This window comes from Stylophora pistillata, chromosome 11 (genome assembly GCF_964205215.1).
Source record: "Stylophora pistillata chromosome 11, jaStyPist1.2, whole genome shotgun sequence".
NCBI lineage: Eukaryota > Metazoa > Cnidaria > Anthozoa > Scleractinia > Pocilloporidae > Stylophora > Stylophora pistillata.
In genome coordinates, this window is record NC_142529.1 from 17,389,888 (window position 1) to 17,409,220 (window position 19,333).

At 40.3% G+C, this 19,333-nt stretch overlaps 1 long non-coding RNA gene across 1 annotated transcript; it reads left to right on the forward strand.

Moving 5' to 3' along the window:
• Positions 1-1,295: 1,295 nt before the first annotated feature.
• On the forward strand, positions 1,296-5,686 carry LOC111330471 (uncharacterized). The gene is made up of 2 exons (XR_002694795.2): positions 1,296-4,753; positions 5,410-5,686. It is a non-coding gene; the product is annotated as an uncharacterized LOC111330471 (long non-coding RNA).
• The last annotated feature ends 13,647 nt before the right edge of the window (positions 5,687-19,333 follow it).

Below are 19,333 nucleotides of genomic sequence, written 5' to 3' on the forward strand. Positions count from 1 at the left end.
TGCCCATATTCAACGCATACTTCAATTATTTATCCTATACATCTTTTTAAACCATTTGTTTGGAGCAAATACTTGAATTGAAGCTCGAGATGGTCATACACCACGTGTGGTAAATTAAATTCTCGGTCACCATCCTTGACCAAAGCCGATTTTTCCGAGTATTGAAGAAATATATCTTGTTTTTCCTATGTCAGTTATGAGTCATCAAGTAAATTTTCTTAACCCCGCCAGTCGCATACTCTTACAAAAAAAAAAACACTAAAGGGCATTCATTACTTTGCCAGCAAATTACCCAGACAGATAGGTTTGCAACAATTACAAATTATCCTTCGTTAAGCAGGCGCCCATATTTTACTATATCATATCGATTGGACACAATAAAAATTATGTAACAATATTTTGTCTTCCAACCAACTACTTAACGTAAATATGCAGTGCTGATGCTTTCAAAAGGAATCGGAAGTTTCCTTTTAGTTTCATTTACATCGAGGTAATTTCTAATGTAAACACTGTATGACAGAGGCGATTTTCTGGCGCAGGTCGCAAATAACGAAGCTTTGCTTCTCTCAAAACGCGAAAGAAAAATATTGCGGTGAGGCTAATTCTAAGCAATAAAGATAAAAACACCAATTGTAACTTAGAAGTAAAAGCTGAAACAAACAAAATTATACTCTTAATAATTAAGTTCTTCCTTTTGTCTGCATTAGATTTGGAAACTGAATGTTCCTAATCAACTTTGTCAATGTTTACGCCTTACGAAGAATGATCTTTAAAACTATCATGTTTAAGTTGTTGCCTGCCAACTGAGGCTGTTCTTAGGTCCAAATGACTCGTGTTCGGTTATACACCGAAGCTGGTTTCCTGAAACTGCAAAAATATTTCGTTTTATTCCGAGTTTGCAATGTGAAATGAATCCGTAGCGGGCACTGCGGTCTTTTTAGTAAAATAACTATCACTTCCGGGCTAAGATGTTTTGGAGAGAAAAAAACTTTGTTTTCCAAATTGAGTCGGTGTCCTAGTAAATTAGTTCTTGGGAGCAGGCACTCTTTTTTTCCGTAGGCTTCCCTTGACAGCTTCCGCAAGAGAATCAGTCGCCATTTCCAAGACGTGAGCGACTGACCTGATCGACGTTTCTTCTTGAAACTCATTTTCCTGACTTTTTTCTCTCTTTCTCCTCAACAGCGGCATCCTCCGCCTGATGAGCCATGTTTCGTTTGAAACATAAATAGACGTATTACACCCTCTCGGTTGCATTAAAATCCAAGTCGAAAACTTAATCAGTCGCGCCCCCTCGCCGCTGTTTTCCTTGTTTACATCTATCTCGGCAAGGAGTTAATAAGCATACTTGACTATTAGGCTCTCACGTCTTAACAGAGATGGCGGTTTTCAATTTGAAAATGCCGATATTTGGAACGTAATTGTTCGCAACTAAAACACTGGGGAGCAGGGATGGCGCAGTGGTGAGAGCACTCGCCTCCCACCACTGTGGCCCGGGTTCGATTCCCGGACCTGGCGTCTCATGTGGGTTGAGTTTGTTGTTGGTTCTCGTCCTTGCTCCGAGGGTTTTTCTCCGAGGGTTTTTCTCCGGGTTCTCCGGTTTTCCTCCCTCCACAAAAACCAACATTTTAATTTCCAACTCGATCGGGAACAGTGGACAAGAATAACCACACAGTGGATGTCCATTGCTAAATCATTTATTTATTTATTTATTTATTTATTTACTTTTAGCACAAATGAATAGCCAGTTAGGACAATGCAAGTAACGAAGTTTTGATATAGGTAAACTTTTTTAAGACTGTACTTTCCCTTTAAACAGGCAAGCTAAGTCTTTCTTTGTCCTGAATAAAAATAATAACGGATTTCTAGAAATCCGAAACATCCATTTCTCAGCTGAACTTTAACACAAAAATGACTCGGTTTGATTCGAAAATGAATGTTACTACTCGTTTTGAATAAACGTTGATTAAACGTCCAAAAAGCTTCATTTGTATAGGGAATTTATTTTTCTTTTCTTTTTCAACCGGTCGATGGCCTGTACCTATCCAAAAAAATGAGGGTATTTATCAAGGCCTTTTTAAGGCAGAAAATGTGTCGCCGACTGGCTTGCAGCTTTAAGAAAAAGTTGATCCCAGAATTGTCATTTTTCAGAGGTGGTACTTACGGAGAAAAAGTGATATGGTACGGTGTTGGGAGAAAAAGAAACTTCTTCAGCGTTGGCATATTAGGGAAAGAATCGTCAATCTTCTTGACCGACAGCGTTGAAAATGTGACCAGAGAATTCAAATTTGTACTATATTTTATACTCCGTCTGTAGCTACAATTTGGAACACATTAAGTAGTATAGCTCCAGATGCTGTTATTTTGAGGGCATATGGAATTAAATTTTGTTTATCATGAGAGGCTTTACACAGAGCCTAGTGTACAGTGATGTGTAATTTGAAACGGCTTTGTCAATGATGTTAATTCTATTCTTCATCGACGTTTTCCCATCGAAAACGGAGAAATAGCTAGAAAAAGCAACTGAGAGTGAAATATTCGTTACATGTAACATACCGTTGCCGCGGTCATAGGTTTTTGAAATTTTCTGGTTTTTCTCTGACTTTTCCCCAACATTGTAGAATTTCGCTGAGAAAGGCTCCAGTTATAACAATTTCACAAAAGAGTCCTCCATATTCTTCCGTCTATGCTTTCCCTCCGCCCATAGATTTATTCTATATATGCAAGTCACGTATCTACAATGTACATGAATTGATAGTTCCTTTGGGTTGCATAACAAAAATGATTTATGTTCTTGGAAACCCAAAATCGGCCTTTCTCCTAATTTCATCAAACTATATCCTGCCCGGCAATCCAGCACCTTCCATGTCCTTGAGATGTTCCAAGAATTTAGAATGCTGGAAAACGGTGAAAATAGGAGAAAAAAATACATTGTTTCATTCACGAACCAACCTGAAGTTGCATAACAGAGGGAAATATGTTAGTCAAGAATCTGTCAGTTTCACTAAGAAATATACGTGATTAACATCGACATCGCGTAAAAGAAAATCTCTCCGTCTTTCATGATGAAGAGACCCAAGACAACATAAGCGGTTTTATGTTTACTGGAAATTTACCTTTTCCCTGAAATCTTTCAAAAAATTTTTGTTGAGAATTTTCCCCGAGGCAAAGTAAAATTCTCAGAGAACACCCGGTATGATAAACGGCTTTACAGTTTAAAATCTCCAACGTTGGAAATGGGATAGAATGATTAAAACCTATTAAATCTCAAAATTTAGTCAAAACAAACGTGTGTTACTACGTATATGAGTTTTGCACTGGCAATTTTGTCGTCAAAACGAAGCCGGCTATTTTTTTGGAATTGTTAGCGCGTAAATGAAGAAACCACTTCGATTTCCTCTTAACACCACGACACTAAAATTTATCTTAATGTAGGTAGCATTTGCTAAGGAAATATACGATTTATAAATGATGGAAGAGAAGGAAATCGGACCTAGGAGCGCTTCACCAGAAAAACAAAATATGAACATTTGGCGTTGCTTCAATTTCTCTCATTAGTTCAGAAGAGAATCTTCCACTTCATTGATCCACGCTGAAAAAAAAAAAACAGTCACTTTGGGTACACCATACTTTTAAATTTGTTTTTGAATCCTAAGTGTTCACTGCTGCGTTATGCATTGTAAAGGAAACATATATCCGGTTGGGAAAACATATTCCTTAAACTACTATGATGCCGAAAGAAAAGATTCCATAAATATGGGACAGTCTAATATTTCACAACCTGCAAAGGAGCAATTTTTGGCGCTCTTCTTTCTCTACCATACTGATATTATTTGATATATATATATCTATTTTTTAAATTTGTTGAGGAATACTGCTGTGTCAGCGATTTTTTTTTTTTTTAACAAAATTTATCAAATGTCGCAGTTTTATTTTATTTAATGTTTTTAAAATTATCATTTTCACTTATATTTTTGGTAAAATCCTCTCTGGAATTAATCTGTGTTTACTCGAAAAAAAAAATAAAAAAAAATAGTTACTGCATCGATTTGTTTTTGTATCTACTCTTCCCAACGACGCTTAAAAACAGAACTTCATTTCCGCCGAAAACAAATCGTCTGAAGAGATGTTTCGCACCAGTTCATTTTTCCTTTGATTAACACCCTAATCGACTGAATATGTAGGTTGAGCGTATGACCATTGTTTAATGCCAGGATGAGGTGTTGGGGGCTCTTAGCTTTTATCCTAGCGGTTCTTTACTGTTTTTATTCAAAAGAGTAGTCTACATCACAAGCTGTGCTTCAAAAACGAAAAATACATAAATTTTGTCTGAATCGAGTAAGGTAGTAGGAGGTGAAACCGTAAGACCTCATACAACGTGCGTACATGTAAATGAAAAGTGTCACACCGCTCTGCAAGCGATTTAACCAACTCGACGCTTATGCGTCACTGAGGCAGATCTCGTGTTGTGCACAAATTGTATAAAACGAACACTCCACTCGTTCACTGAACCAAAACTCATTGACCTATTCTAGAGAGGCGTGCCAAACTGCCAGTGCGGATACTTAGAAGCAGAATGCCAAAAACCTGCTTTCCCAGCCTAATCCAAGTGGCAGTCGTTATAATGCTACTTAACTCGGTCTTCGTGGAAAAAACCATTTCAGGATTTACCGGAGGTACTCCAAGTTGTTATTTTCATCCTCCATATAATTGTCCATCGGCGAAAGATGGCAGCTCAAAGCGTCAACTTAGAAAGGTTGGTTCACTTTGACCTGGTTTATCGTTTGTTGTTGATGAAAATCTTATATCATTCATCAATTTGGTTTGTGTAGATTTGGAATTTTCATAACGCAATTTTTTTGGCACTTGGCACCTATCGCTTTGTTGTCCTGCGCATTGCAAGTATTGCAAGATTTCCCGCGCTTGGTATAGAATACATTTCTTCCCGTGCCCGGTGCGCAGAATGCTTCTTTTCCCGCGCTTAGTGCAAAGTGCTATTCCCGCGCTTAGTGCAAAGTGCTTTCTCGCGCTTAGTGCAAAGTGCTTTCTCGCGCTTGGCATAAATTGCTAGCTTCCCGCTCCTGGTACACACTGCTTCTTTTCCCACCTGGTGTGAAATGCTTCCTTACCCGCGCTTCGCATTGAGGGACTTAATTCCTGCGCCTAGTTCAAAGTGATTCTTCCGTCATCGATTGCTTGTTTTCCAGTGCTTCGTGTAGAGTACTTCTTCTCCCGCGCTTTCTACTGGGTGCTTCTTTTCCCACGCTTCCTACTGACCTTGTTTTCAGACCAGCGGTTTTTCCCTGTTTTAAGTTTCCACCGTTTTCAAGAGATACCTAATTCCTTTCTTGTCGTTGGTTGATCTATTCCTGTGATATAATCTAAATATTAATGTTGTCATGCACCTTCCAGGTGGAGAACATGTGCTTGACACAGAAGAGAGGCCTCTGCAGATCAGTCCAAGACTACTGCAAATTTGAACAAGAACTTGGTAACGTTTGACTAAAAATAGTGAAAAACCAACCCAGAAATAAATCGGCTAATAAGTTGAACAGTGTTACATGATAAATTTAAATTTAGGCCTTTTAATATCATTATAAGTTACAATAGACGTTTTCCAAGTTCCGTAGGTACATTTGACAAATTAATTTGCATGCCTGTAAACTAAAGAATAAATTACGTAAAGTAATTAAGGTTTCAACTTTTGGTGTCGCCACTGCAACGTTAAGCATTCCATCATCATCACTTCGAGCTTGCTCGGCTTTCCATGACACGTTTCTTCAAATCTTTTACGTCATTCATGGCATTTGGGAGTTCTTTAATTCTGCATCCTGTATTATCCATAAGGTTGGTCAAGGTACGTGTTGCCGCGAAAGGTAACTAACCATGAAAAATAACAACCTCTAGTCTAAAATCCTTTACGAAGGCTTCGAGAAAACTCACAGTAAATGTTTCAGTGTTTAACGCAACATTATGACAAAAAATCGAGAAAAACTGAACAACAGAGAGAGGTTTTAACTCAGTGGCCTTCGAAGATGCCGCCACTGCCCATGCTTGAAAACTTAGATGTCCCGTATGGGAACCCAGGCGACGGCCGTGCGTCAACCGGCCGCAGTAGTATGTCCTCTGCGTCTTGCTGCGTGTCTGCCATTTCTAGAAAATTTTGACTCGTCGAAACTCCATTTTTTATTTTAGTGGAATGGTATTTCAATCCACAGAAAGAAGGTATGTCAAGTGAAAAATATCTGTGAAAAATGTAGTGATGATTGCACAAATACAACTTGAGATATTTAAGAGGGCAATTGAAAAAGCACAAAAAGGCATGTTTCAGAAAATGCAAATAACTGTAAAAGCGCCACAATACATGTCGCAGCTCCAGGTTAGTTTTTCAAAAAAAACACTTTTTTTGAAAAAACATGGCTGATTTCCATATATTTTACGTCTTTTCTTGGTCAACTTTGCCGTTTCCTTCCTTTCATTCTTCAGTGCTAGGCCCTATTTGCCGAAAACTCCAGCTTCGTGTATAACAAGTTCGCCTCAAATCTTTTCCAGGTCTCATTCTTGGTCAGTGTTTAGTAGATTGTCATTATGTTGGTAGGTCCCAGTCCTCTAAACTGTACTATGAGCCTTTGAGTACCCATGATGATCAGAGTCCTTCCATGTACCTAACCCAGAAGCTCGCCTTCACCAAAGCTGTTTGGCACCCGCCGAAGGTTTAGGAAATAACGTCCAGGAAAACTCCTTTGCCATCCTGGCATTGGATTAACAACTCCAGTAAAGCATAGATTGCCAAGTTTTGTTTCTTTTCAGCGACCTCCCCGATAAATCAAAATCACCTGCACGATAATTCGAAAGAAACTATCTATCACTTCCTCCTTTAAATCTCGACGATTGTGCCGGTCACGGTTTTTCCTCTCGTAACGTTGCTTGGTTTCATTGCTCGTTTTTTGAACAGATTAAACTCCTTGACACCTCTTTAGCATACCTTCCTTCATACCTCACATTTTTTCCCTTAAAACTTTGACACATGGTCTATCTTGCTTTGAACGAAATGCATAAACTATGAACTGACACACGGATGGGAAGTGGCTGTGAGCCACTGAACTCGAAAAGTGAATTATGAAAGCTGCGAGATGTCGCGGCTACCAGACTGACTTTATATTTTAAAATAGTTTGTTTATGGAAGGTTACGCTTTATCTGTATGGCCCACTCCCAGAATACCCTACTTGCCACAACAAATAGAGCTTTTCTTCTCAAGCGAGAGGTCCAAGGATTGATACCTTGTAGCGGCAAGTGCTTTTTCTTTTTTTTTTGTTTTGTTCTGTTTTTCTTTCTTCTTTTTCTTTTCCTCTTTCCCTCTTTTTATATATAACTTCTTCTCCCAATTAAAAGCATATAGTTTCCCTTTTGCCTGGAATGTCACCATTTTTGTGCATTAATTAATCAATATTTGAGAATCCAATTACCGAGGCTCGGCGTTTGTCTTTCCTTCTCTTGCTTTGGAAAAATGGGGAAGTTTTTATAACCCCCTCATTCCGTAGTTCATTCCACAGCCTAAAAATGTTATTTTGTTCGTGAAGCCTGAATGCAAAACAAAGTTCATTTTTTAACTCAGCCATTTCTGAGTTGTCGTCACGACCCAAAAATTTACCCCTCCATACATCACGTCCCTATTACTTCCTTACACGCCTGTCCATGTTGTGGTAAGTCCGCTGACAAGCGTATAAAGCTTTCGCATGCTTAGTTTCCGCGTGGGGGCTCAGCTGATAGATGAGAATTGGTTAAAAATCTGACAGTCCTTTACGGACTAGCGCTGACATCTTAATTAGATCAGCAAATTTCACTGATGGATTTAAGAATGGGTTGAAATTACTGCGTGCATAAGGCTTGCACACGCTTTGGGGGATTAGCGGTTCACATTTCAATTTTCAAGACCGGCTCAGAGATTTGAGGTAAAAGCTTTTGTTTACAGCTGATTACCATGGCACTGGATGAACAAGCCTGAAAACATATGCATTTTTGACTCCATGTCAGAGTTTGTGCATAATCCAAATCTAGATATATTTAGATGACAATTTCGCTAATTTTTTTTTTTTCAATTTGTTTTATCATTTCCAAATTTTCAGCAAGAGGTCCCGCTATACATTTTGTTACATCCATTTTGAATTCAATGGTGATCTTTGCGATCTGATTTGTTCTTAGGGGTTCGATTTATACACAAATCACACTATTTATTGCTTGAAATCGCATCTTTTTCCAAACCAATGAGAAAGCTTACTAAAATATAACAACCAATCAGATTTTAAGACTAGTCTACAATTTTTCATTCTGTATATTGTAACTCGTGAACGTGCAATCGAAAATTCTTCGCGATAGAGGGCCAGACGGCTAACATATCTTGACTTCAAGAACAGGACTTTGGGCGCGATGCTCGACGAGTTCGATTGAAATTTACGAAAAGTATCTGCGAGTCCCTGACGTAGATGAAACGCGCGCCGTATCATGCCAACCAAGACATTTGTTCACAAGTATTTGACAAGTTTTCATTGTATAAAGTTTAAAGTAATTAGTTTTCAGGAAAGTGGAACACAATATTGCAACTCTTTATAAACCAGATTGGTACTGGATTAATGAAATATCTGAGCAGACTTAAAAATCCTGTAGATGAGCGACTTGTAGTACACAACGGTTAAAATGGAATCGGTTTTATTCACGTACCTGAGAGAACTGATTAAATAATTAAACACTTACTGTATATATGCAGGTCTAGAGGGTATTACATCACACATCACGCATCACATTACCTCGTGCATATCACATGCTCGTTGGCATCCTATACACTACACGACTGAGACTAGGTTTACACTAGAGGAAATTGTTCCGGATTCGTGATGTATCCGAAACGTTTTAGTACCGGATTCATTCTGCCGTTTACACGAAAGTGGACGAATCCGAAATAAAAACTTCCCGGTTTGGTCGTGTCTCCGGAGATTTTGAATCCGGAATTTAAAGTGGGAACTTTGAATCCGATAACTTTTGAATCCGGAAAGTTTTGTCGTGTAACCGCTTTTTTTCTCGAATCCGGATATTATTTCCACCTGCAATCTTTTGAATTTGCGGTGAAACCAAAATGGATCTGGTGCTAACATTGCTGGCGGTCTCCGGTTGCCTAATCTTGTTGCAGGTTCAGGCGATAAATTTTATCATGTGTACCGCAGTATTTCTGAAGAAACGAAAATTATTATTGCAAGGAAGTTTAACGTCAGCCACACTTAATCGGCGACGACGTAGACTACTTGGCATCTGGATCTACTCTAGCCTTTTTCTGTGGCATCTGGATCTACTCAAGCCTTTTTTGGGGGAGGCATTTTCACTTTGATGATCGAACGACGAAACAACACTGGGCTTGGTAACCATTTCATTTCGAATGTTCCCAGAGTTGTCGTTGTGTGTAAACGGTCAGGAATCCGAATATCCTTTCAGTGTAAACGCCTACGAATCCGAATACTCCAAAATTGATGAATCCGGAAACATTTACGAATCCGGAAAACTCTCCTCTAGTGTAAACCTAGTCTGAGTTTTCGTTCCAAAATGGGTGTTTTAAAATGATAATTGAACTTCGTGTCGGGCAAAAAGAAGTCTGAAATCATACTAATTACGATTTCAATTCAAACTTGCACTGTGGGCTTGCTAGATTTTAAAATTACGCTTAAGATTCCATATCAAATCGCACTTCACTTAGTCAATTACCATTATATAATTATGTATGCACGCATTTATCAATTCATCATATGATTCGAACATTGGCTTATGCGGCGCACATGGCCCGCTTCCACGATCAAAAACACAACCAAAGTCAAGAGCTCGCGGCATGCTACTTTTAGTTCACTCAAAAGTAACGCCTTTCTTGGTCTGATGTCATCCATTTTGGTGAAACGGCAGAGGTGGTTCCTTACACTAGCATTATTTCAGAGCCTTCCATGTCTTACTCTTTGGAGAACATCTTCGCTAAAGACAAAGTGATCCCATGTGAGGTTCATTACTTTATATACATGAAATCGCTGTATTTCTAAGGTGTGATCTGGCCGAAAGGGATTCAGAAACAGGTTATCAATAAGGCATTCCATTTGATAACTAAAAATGTTAGTAAAGGGAAAATAATAGCGAATGGGTTTGATGTGAAATATTTGGAAACATGGAGACTGGTTCTGCCATCTTAAAACTCTTTGGGTCGGGGATTCAGAACTGTTCGTCACCACCGGCTGAAATAAAGTAGCGAGATCTGGGGCATCTTAAAACCGTTGACTGTTTTTTTAAAGCAGAAGAAAAAATCGTTTTTAATTTTTCTTGGACCGCCATGAATATCAATAATGACCAACATAACCACCGAGGTCGATCGAAGACTGACGATAGGATCCCGGCCTCAATTCAACTATCTTAACGGACATAATCCAGAAGTTTAATTCAGCCAGTCTGTTATCCAAGGTTTTTTTCTTTTCTTTTCAATTTGTAAATCTGATCTCAAAGGTAAAAAAACGGTCGATAGGGCTGAAAATTTAGCGCCCCTGCTAGTCATTATACCAAGAAATGACGCAATCCTCGACGCACCTCTATGATCACTGGAGCAATTACACTAATTGATAATAACTCACCGAAGGCAAAGTGAATATTGTTGAATAATCCCGAGATGATGTCGAGGGAATTATTCAACGATGCTCACTAAGTCTGGGACGAATATTTGTTTTAGTGGTGGAGCAGGGATGCCGCAGTGGTGAGAGCACTCGCCTCCCACCGCTGTGGCCTGGGTTCGATTCCCGAACCTGGCGTCACAAGTGGATTGAGTTCGTTCTTGGCTCTCCTCCTTGCTCCGAGAGTTTTTCTCCGGGTCCGAGGGTGTTCCTACCTCCGCAAAAACCACCAAAAAGTATTATTATTCATTATTATGTAATAATTGCTCACGTGCATTTCCGTTGCAAATTCTGTGAATGGAGAGAGCATAACGCCTACTTTTTCAGAATTGTGTTGATTACTCGTACTAAGAACCTAAATCTGAAACCCTACTTCGCTTAGCTGACACTTAATTGTTTTTCATTCGGGGACAACTTTTTCAAAAAAACCAACGGCGTAGCCATGGGTACGAAAATGGGACCCAGCTATGCCAATCTTTTGGTAGGTTATGTTGAACATCAATTTTTTTAGCCAATACATTGGCCCCAAACTAGAACTCTACGGTCGCTACATCGACGACTGTATCGGCGCTACCTCCTCTACCAGAGAGGAGCTTACTCAATTCATAGCCGCAGTCAATTCTTTTCACCCGGCTCTGAAATATGCCTAGGAAATTTCCGACAATTCTTTATCCTTTTTAGATATAAAAGTTTCAACTGAAGGCAACGATTTATCCACTAGTGTGTATTACAAACCTAGAGACTCGCATAGTTACTTGTTGTATTCATCTTCGCATCCATCTCATGTTAAGAATTCCATTCCCTTTTCTCAGGTTCTAAGACTTCGTCGTTTATGTAGTGATGACTCTTATTTTTCCCACAAATCAGAGTAAATGTGCCAGTTTTTCGAAAAACGTGGTTACCTTGTTTCTGTCGTTCAAGCGGGTCACCACCGCGCCCAACTTATTGATCGACAGTGAGCAATACAAACGTCAAAGAAGAAAAGTTCCGACCGCATTCCATTCACTCTCACGTTTCACCCACACAAACACACAGTTAAATCCATTATTCTTAAAAACTTCAAATTACTTCAAAACGATCCAGAGACCGGCACTATCTTTTCGCAACCTCCACTTATTTCATTCAAACGCGACAAAAACATAGGCAGTTTTTTGGTCAGAAGTTCATCCCAAACTAATGAACAACCCGGCACTTTTAAATGCGCTCGCGCACGATGCAAAACTTGTTCCTTTATTCACAACGCTCAGAAAATATCGGGACCCGAGCGATCCATTAAGATCACCGATCACTTCACGTGCACCTCCGCCAACGTAATCTATTGCATAACTTGCACTCATTGCAAAAAGCTATACATCGGTGAAACAGGAAGACGACTAGCTGACCGATTCCGAGAACACATTCGTGACGTAGAAAGGAATGACAAGAACGCATCCAAACCAGTCGCTAGACGCTTTGATTTACCTAATCATTCTAAACAACATATGGCAATATTCGGTCTTTCCTTACATTTAGGCAACACGGAAAGCCGCAAAACTCTTGAACAAAAGTTAATCTTTCAAATCGGCACTCTTAATCCCAAAGGTATCAACGAACGCTTTTCATTTCACTAAATTATTCGTGTCTTTCTCGTTGCCATGTTCCCAGCAATGGCTACCTTCGCCTCTATATTTAAACCCACATACAACCCACAATTCCTCCATTCGCTCTGACGAAGGGCTAACGCTCGAAACGTCAGCTTTTTTATTCGTTACGGTGGCCAATTTACAATTTCAACTGAGTTGATATAACCAAATTGTCAAGAAAAACAGGCAGTTTAAACAGGTTTAGTTAATTCAATCAGCGTCAATCATCGTGTAAATCACTTCCTCGGAAACATTGACAAAACGTAGGGTAGCCTTTGAGAAATTTAGGCCCTCCACAGACTAGTGATTTAGTTGTCGACAACTATTTGTGATCGACAACTAAAAGTTATCGACAACTCAAAAACGTAGTCTGTGGCGCAAGTTGTCGACAACTAAACTGCAAATTATTAGTTGTCGACAACTAATAGTTGTCGACGGTCTCATTTTTTAGCGTTTTTCTAGTGTGTGAAAACTTTTGTTTTAGTTGTCGACTACTTTTAGATCTCCGCGCTATTGTGTTAGCGGCTTTCCCCGCCGGCTTAAAACATGGAGGATTGCAGAAGTAAAATACTTGGTTAAGAAAACATTCTTCTTTACCTTCCTTCTCTACATCCCGTTCTTGGAGGTGGAAACGACACTAACGTGGTCATTATTGCGGCAGCTTCTGCCCACCAACAAGTTCTGATGCAGGATATTTTATCCAAAACGATTGAACGGCAATTTTAGCGCAAAGTTCGTTGAGGGAATTTTGGCCAATGTGCCATAGAAACTGGAATGACGGCGATTTTATCACCAATTTGCGAGTAGACAGGGGTACGTTTCTTCTTATTGTTGAAAGACTGACCCCTTATAATCACCTAGAAACGACAACAATGAGGCAGTCCACTGATGTCGATGAAAGAGTTGCTATGGCGTTATGGCGATACGGAGCATGCGCAGTAAGCTCTTGGTGCCCAACCTCCCCACTTATCGGCTGCTAAATCAGTATTTGAGCGCCAGTGTGTGGAATCCTTTATCGGACTTATTCAGTTGTCGATAACTGTTAGTGGTCGATCACAAATGGTTGTCGACAACTAAATCCATAGTCTGTGGAGGACCTTAGCGCCCCCTGCTAAAATCACCTCGAGCGAGGTGATTAGAGCGAGATCTAACGCAATTGCAATCCGCGACCAATCAGAGCGGAAAGTAAACATGTACATCGCCCAATTTAAATGATATCCTCTTTTGAAGATTCGTCATTTTACAGATTCTCCATTTAAAAGATCCCTCGTTTTAAAGATTTACCATTCCCCGTTTCCCATTTCCCGTTTCATCGTTCTTCGTTATATATTTTAAAGATAGCCAAATAAAATACGAGCAGACATTTTTCTCACTGCTTGTATTGTTTCTCGCCCTTTCGAGGCTCGGAAAAACCCTCACAACTCACAAATTAAAATATCTGCGCATATTACATTTTAAACCATCGAATAATATAAGGTGTACACACATAATCCCGTAACAGGCATCTTTTAAGTCAGGCCAAAACTAAAATTGAAATCATTATCCGGACAAAGAACCCAAAGAGACCAGAAATCTGTCAAATCTGTCGCCATTCAAGAACAACATAGTCATTCGTAGACATTGGTCCACGACGACCTCGGTGAAACTCGTATTTCATGAAATTCTGGAGGTTTTTTTTCGTAATGTGGCAATCTGCATTCATCTTGTATTTTATCGCGTGCAAGGTTTAAAATGTAATTATTTTTTTATAATTAAGCTAATTTTTTTGCTAATTTAGCTAATTTAGCTAATTTTTTTTCCCAACATATCAAACTCACGGGGTACAAATAGTCTCTTACTGAATTTCGTGACCACGCCCACTTCATCAGCCCACTCAAATCGAGTGCGATTTTTGGATGTTATATCATCTTGCCGACTCTCTGTATAAAAAGTTAACAATGTACCACCGAAATATTGAACTATAATATCATGGCTTTCCATTTTGTGTATTTTCGTACTACAAAATAAAGTTTTTCCCTCGTCATTTTCACCTTTTCCCGAGCGGGTCCGTCAAAATTAAGAAGGCGTTCGTGGTCAAAACAAGACCGAGCATGGAGTCTTGGACGATTTCTCTCTTACGCAAGCGCAAATTGAAAATGTACCGCCAAAATCAAAGAGAGGAACAAATTTCCTTTGTTTTGATATGTAAATTGTTGAACAAGGAGCAGATTGAACCTCGTCAAATGGCTAGTCAAAATAGCCACACCTTCCTCCTCTGGGTCGTTTCCTGTTTTATAAGCGTGAAAGCAGTGGGAGAAGAATCGGGTAGCTCGGAAAGCGCTTCACCGTCGTTTACTTACGAGATAAACAAGTAAGATTTGTAAAGTTATTTTCCGAAAGAGTCGGAATAAATGCATTTTTTTCAGGTTAGATTGCTGTTTTTACCCTAAACGTCGTCCAATAAATTTTTGTTGCAGCCTACTAATCTATACAATCTCGAAGGAAAATATTCAGATGCTTCACCGTCCCCGAAGGGTCTCCACTCATCGAAGCGTGTACTGTAGCCAATGTAGTGAATTTTCACTCTCTTCTTGGGTTTTTCAACCTCCGTGACTTCAATATCATACAATTTTGTATTTTTTCTCTGTGAAATGACCTTTTTAACAGGGGTGTATGCTGAGTATTCGTTGCAGAATCGCTTTGGTTCTCTTATTTCTCTCTTTGGCTTGTCCGCCATTTTGAAAATTTGCTCAGGAGGGCATCTGGGTTAGCGACCGCGCCAGGCTGGAACCGACAAAAACAAATGTCCATCGCAGTGGGGAAACAGTTTGATATGTAGTAAATGTAGCATTTATTGTTGTAATTCCTGCTGAGCGGTTTTATTTCTACTAAACGTATTCTAGCTCTTACTTACAAAGTACAAGTCATGTTCCAACAACGGCGTTCCAACACCGAGAAACATCCAGATAATGAACATGTGGAATATCATTAAAATTTTGCCTTTTCTGCAAAGGAAATGATGCCCTCTAAGAAAGTTTATAAATCAAGGTAAGGTCTGGGGCTAAGAAATTTCTCTAGCACCCTGAACGGTTTCTAGCGTGACAAGATAAAATATAAAACGAGTAGGGATGATTTACTCTACGTCATAAACATTTATTGGATGAGGTTTTTGTGATATCCTGAATGATCAAGGTCGAGGTAAGTGTTATCAGCCGAAGCCGAAGGTACTAGCTTGTGACACTTGTGCCAGCTTGAATACCGATCCTCTGACTTAACTTCCAAGGTGACTGCCCAGACGAGGTGTATCTACTCGGCTGGTTTCCTCACGTCGCTAATACAAGACCTAGCGGGAGGGGCGCCCTCGTATTGAACCAAATTTATACAATACTTTTGAAGTCCATCGATATCCTTAGGGCTCCGAGAGGAATCTGAGAGCTCGGACAAGGGTAAAACAACGAGCTGCCTTGTTATCTTCGCAGCGTATTCACGCAGTCTTTACCACTCATCAGCGTGCACAATTAGCCAAATAGGGAGCCTGGCATATAGCGCCGAACTGTATAAACATCCCTACAGGGATCAGGATAACCTCCAATTAAGGTACCTACGTTCTTAATAACTAATGCCTGCCATGTCACAAATAGAGTTGACGAGCTGCACGGAGTCGTCCAAATGAATAATAATGCAACCGTGACCATTGTAACTCAGTCCTGGTTGACGCACAGTGTACCATCAACTGCTATCGGGATTGGCCAGTCTTTTAATGCGTTTCGCAAAGACAGATCTACACCAGGCGGCGGTTTGCTGGCTTATGTTCATAGCTCTATTCCAACTATACGCCTAGAGAATCTCTAAGCTAGTGCATGACAAAAAGGTCTTGTGGTTACTTCATGATCACACGCCACCTCGGATTGCAAGACCTTTCAGTTGTATAATTATGGCTGTTTTATACTTTCCGCTAGGGAAAACGTGTACTGAGGAGAGAGAATTGATCGACTACATCACTGAGTGTTTGGACAACTTGCTGATAGAGAGACCATCGGCGGGTATCATAATTACGGGAGATTTTAACCACCTTAACTCGCGTCAACTGTGTCAAAGATTTAGCCTATGCAAATTAGTTAAAATGTCTACACGTGCACAGAATATTCTAGACCGATTTCTTTCGAATGTAGTTGAACTATATCGCGAAGCACAACTTTTACCACCGCTTGGTCGATCTGATTATCAGTGCATCCTATTCTCCCCGTTATACCAGCGACGGCATGGGAAAGCAATGTCAAAAACTGTAAGGAAGTTAAAAATTAACAGTTTACGTTCTTTAGGGCTTAGCCTTGATTTGGAAAGCTGGAGTGCTGTTTACGTTAACAGCATGATAACTAATTCCCTTGACACCTGTACTCTACTGAGTTGCGTGCGTTTGCATCCCAGTGACAAGGAGTGGATACTACCGCATACTAAAGAGGAGATACGTGCCAGACAAAGGGCCTGGGTTAAAGGTGACTAGGACTAATACCAACAAAAGTGTGAATTGGTAGCAGCCCTGATATCCAGTGCCAAGCGTAAATTCTAAGAAAGGAAGGCCAGCGATCTCCGTTACAAGAATCCGAGCAAGTGGTTTAAATATATCTACTCCCTCTGTGGTACCCAGCAGTTGTTAAAAACCCCAACTACGCTAAACAAGGTTGAATTACAGAAAACAGTAGATCTTCTGCTTGAGGCTTTTGCTGCTCCGCGGAGAGACCGAGAGCCAACCGCACTGTCAGTTAGTGAGATTGCCAATGACTTGGACGACAGACCTCCGCCTGTTCCAAATATTGGACTTGTCAACGCTATGCTCAAAGATGTGAATCCGAGGAAAGTATCAAGTGTTGACGGTGTGCCTGCGTGGCTTCTTAAACGGTTTCACGAGTAACTGGCACCAGTTGTGCACGATATTATCTGTGCCAGTATGGTGCAGTCCAAGTACCCTACCAGCTACAAGCATGCTCTAGTCAGCCCGGTACCCAAGGTTGATAATCCGACGAATATAAACAATGACTTTAGGCAGATTTCAGTTTTTTCACAAGTCGTCAAGGTGTTGGAGAGGATCAGCTAAAGCTTAACCTAAAGGACCTAAGTCTTAATAATAATAATAATAATAATAATAACAATAATAATTATCACTGCTAATCACCGTGGCGAAGTCTAGCAACGAAGCAGCTCAACAAGGTCGAACCGAAAGCTTACAATGGCGCCTCTGGCAGCCGCTATACGGTCCATGTGTGATCTTGGAGCACAGCTTACAGCCAGCTGAAATCAGCTGTATGTTGCTTTTTGGTGAGGGAGGAAAACCGGAGAACACGGAGAAAAACCCTCGAAGCAGAGAAGAGAACTAACACAAACTCAACCCACTTAAGGCGTCAGGTCCGGTAATCGAACCCGGGCCACATTGGTGGGAGGCGAGTGCTCTCACCACTACGCCATCCCTACTTCCCTAATGCTTCTCAACACGCTTCTACGGAAGACAGATCTACTGTGACTGCGCTTGCCAGCATCACACAAGACTGGTACAACGCTACAGATTCTGGGAGTCCATATAATGGCGTACATGTGGTCTTTGTAGACTTCCCAAAAGCCTTCGATCTAGTAGATCATGGTGTTCTGTTGACGAAACTCGGCGGTATGGGCATCACCAGGAGCTTTTAGAAATGGACACAAAGTTACCTATCAGGCAGAACACAGCAGGTTAAGCTCCCGGGAGTCCTCTCCAGACATGGTGAGGTGATTGCTGGTGTGCCCCAGGGCGGTGTCATTTCTCCTGCACTTTTTAACGTGCATATCAACGACATTAAGGACTGCATCCCCAGGGGAATACCTGTATCCGCTTGCAAGTACGCTGATAATTGCACCTTATATAAACTTGTCTCTAGGGACTCTGTCTTTCAAATGCAGGATGCTGTGACTCATTTGGAGAGTTGGGGTGTGCAGAATAAAATGGAGCTAAATGCTAAGAAGACCATAGATATGTGGATCACCTTCAAGAAGTCCTGTCTAATTCCACCTCCTATTAGTATCGGGCCAACCGAACTGGAGAGAGTTACAAAGTTAAAACTGTTGGGTGTGTATGTGCAGAATGATCTCAAGTGGAATACACATGTTTCAAGCATTGTGAGCAAAGCGTGTAAACGGATCCATCATCTTAGGGGTTGCAGAACAGCCCATCTCCCTAGGGACATTGGCCTAACAACATACATCACTAAGATTAGACTTGTGTTAGAATTTGCCTCGCCCGCCTGTCTGGGGAGGGCTGCCCATCTACCTCGAAGAAGATCTACAGAGAGTGCAGAATAGATGTCTAAATGTCATAGGACTCCCTAGAGATACTGTTGAGTCACTTGTAATTAGGCGTCAGAAACTGACGGGAAAAGAATTTAAATGTATCCTATCTGAAGCGCATCCTTGCATGTAAATGTTTTTCAGACAAGGCTGTGGATCATTGGTTGTTAAAAACTTGCTATTCCCCTTCTCTAGGAAGTAAACGTGTACATTGTTTAATTCAAATGATTCTCGCTTTTAAAGATTCCCCACTCTAAGATTTCCGTTTTTAAAGATTCCCATTTAACAAACTCCCCATTTTAAATACTCTCCATTTTGAAAGTTTTCCAATTTTAAAGTTTTACCATTTTAAGGATTCCCCACTCCCCGTTCCTCAATTTGCGTTCCCTCGTTCTTTATTGTATATTTTAAAGATAGTCACAATTTGCTCATTGCTTGTATTGTTCCTCACCACTTTAAGGCTCTGAAAAACACACAAATTAAAACGTCTGCGCAAATCATATTTTAAACCATCGAATAAGGTGTATATACAGAAGCTGGTAATAGGGTTTGTTCAGTGTTCTTTAAGTCAGGCCACGATAAGTTATAGATAAGCAAAATATCCGTTAAGATTACTTTGCTTTAAACTTCCGGGAAGCATACTTTCGCTTACGTTTTTACCTAATTCAACCAAGGAGGAAACTGTAGATTTTATTCGAGAAATCGGCAAAGTTTAAACGTTAGTGACCACA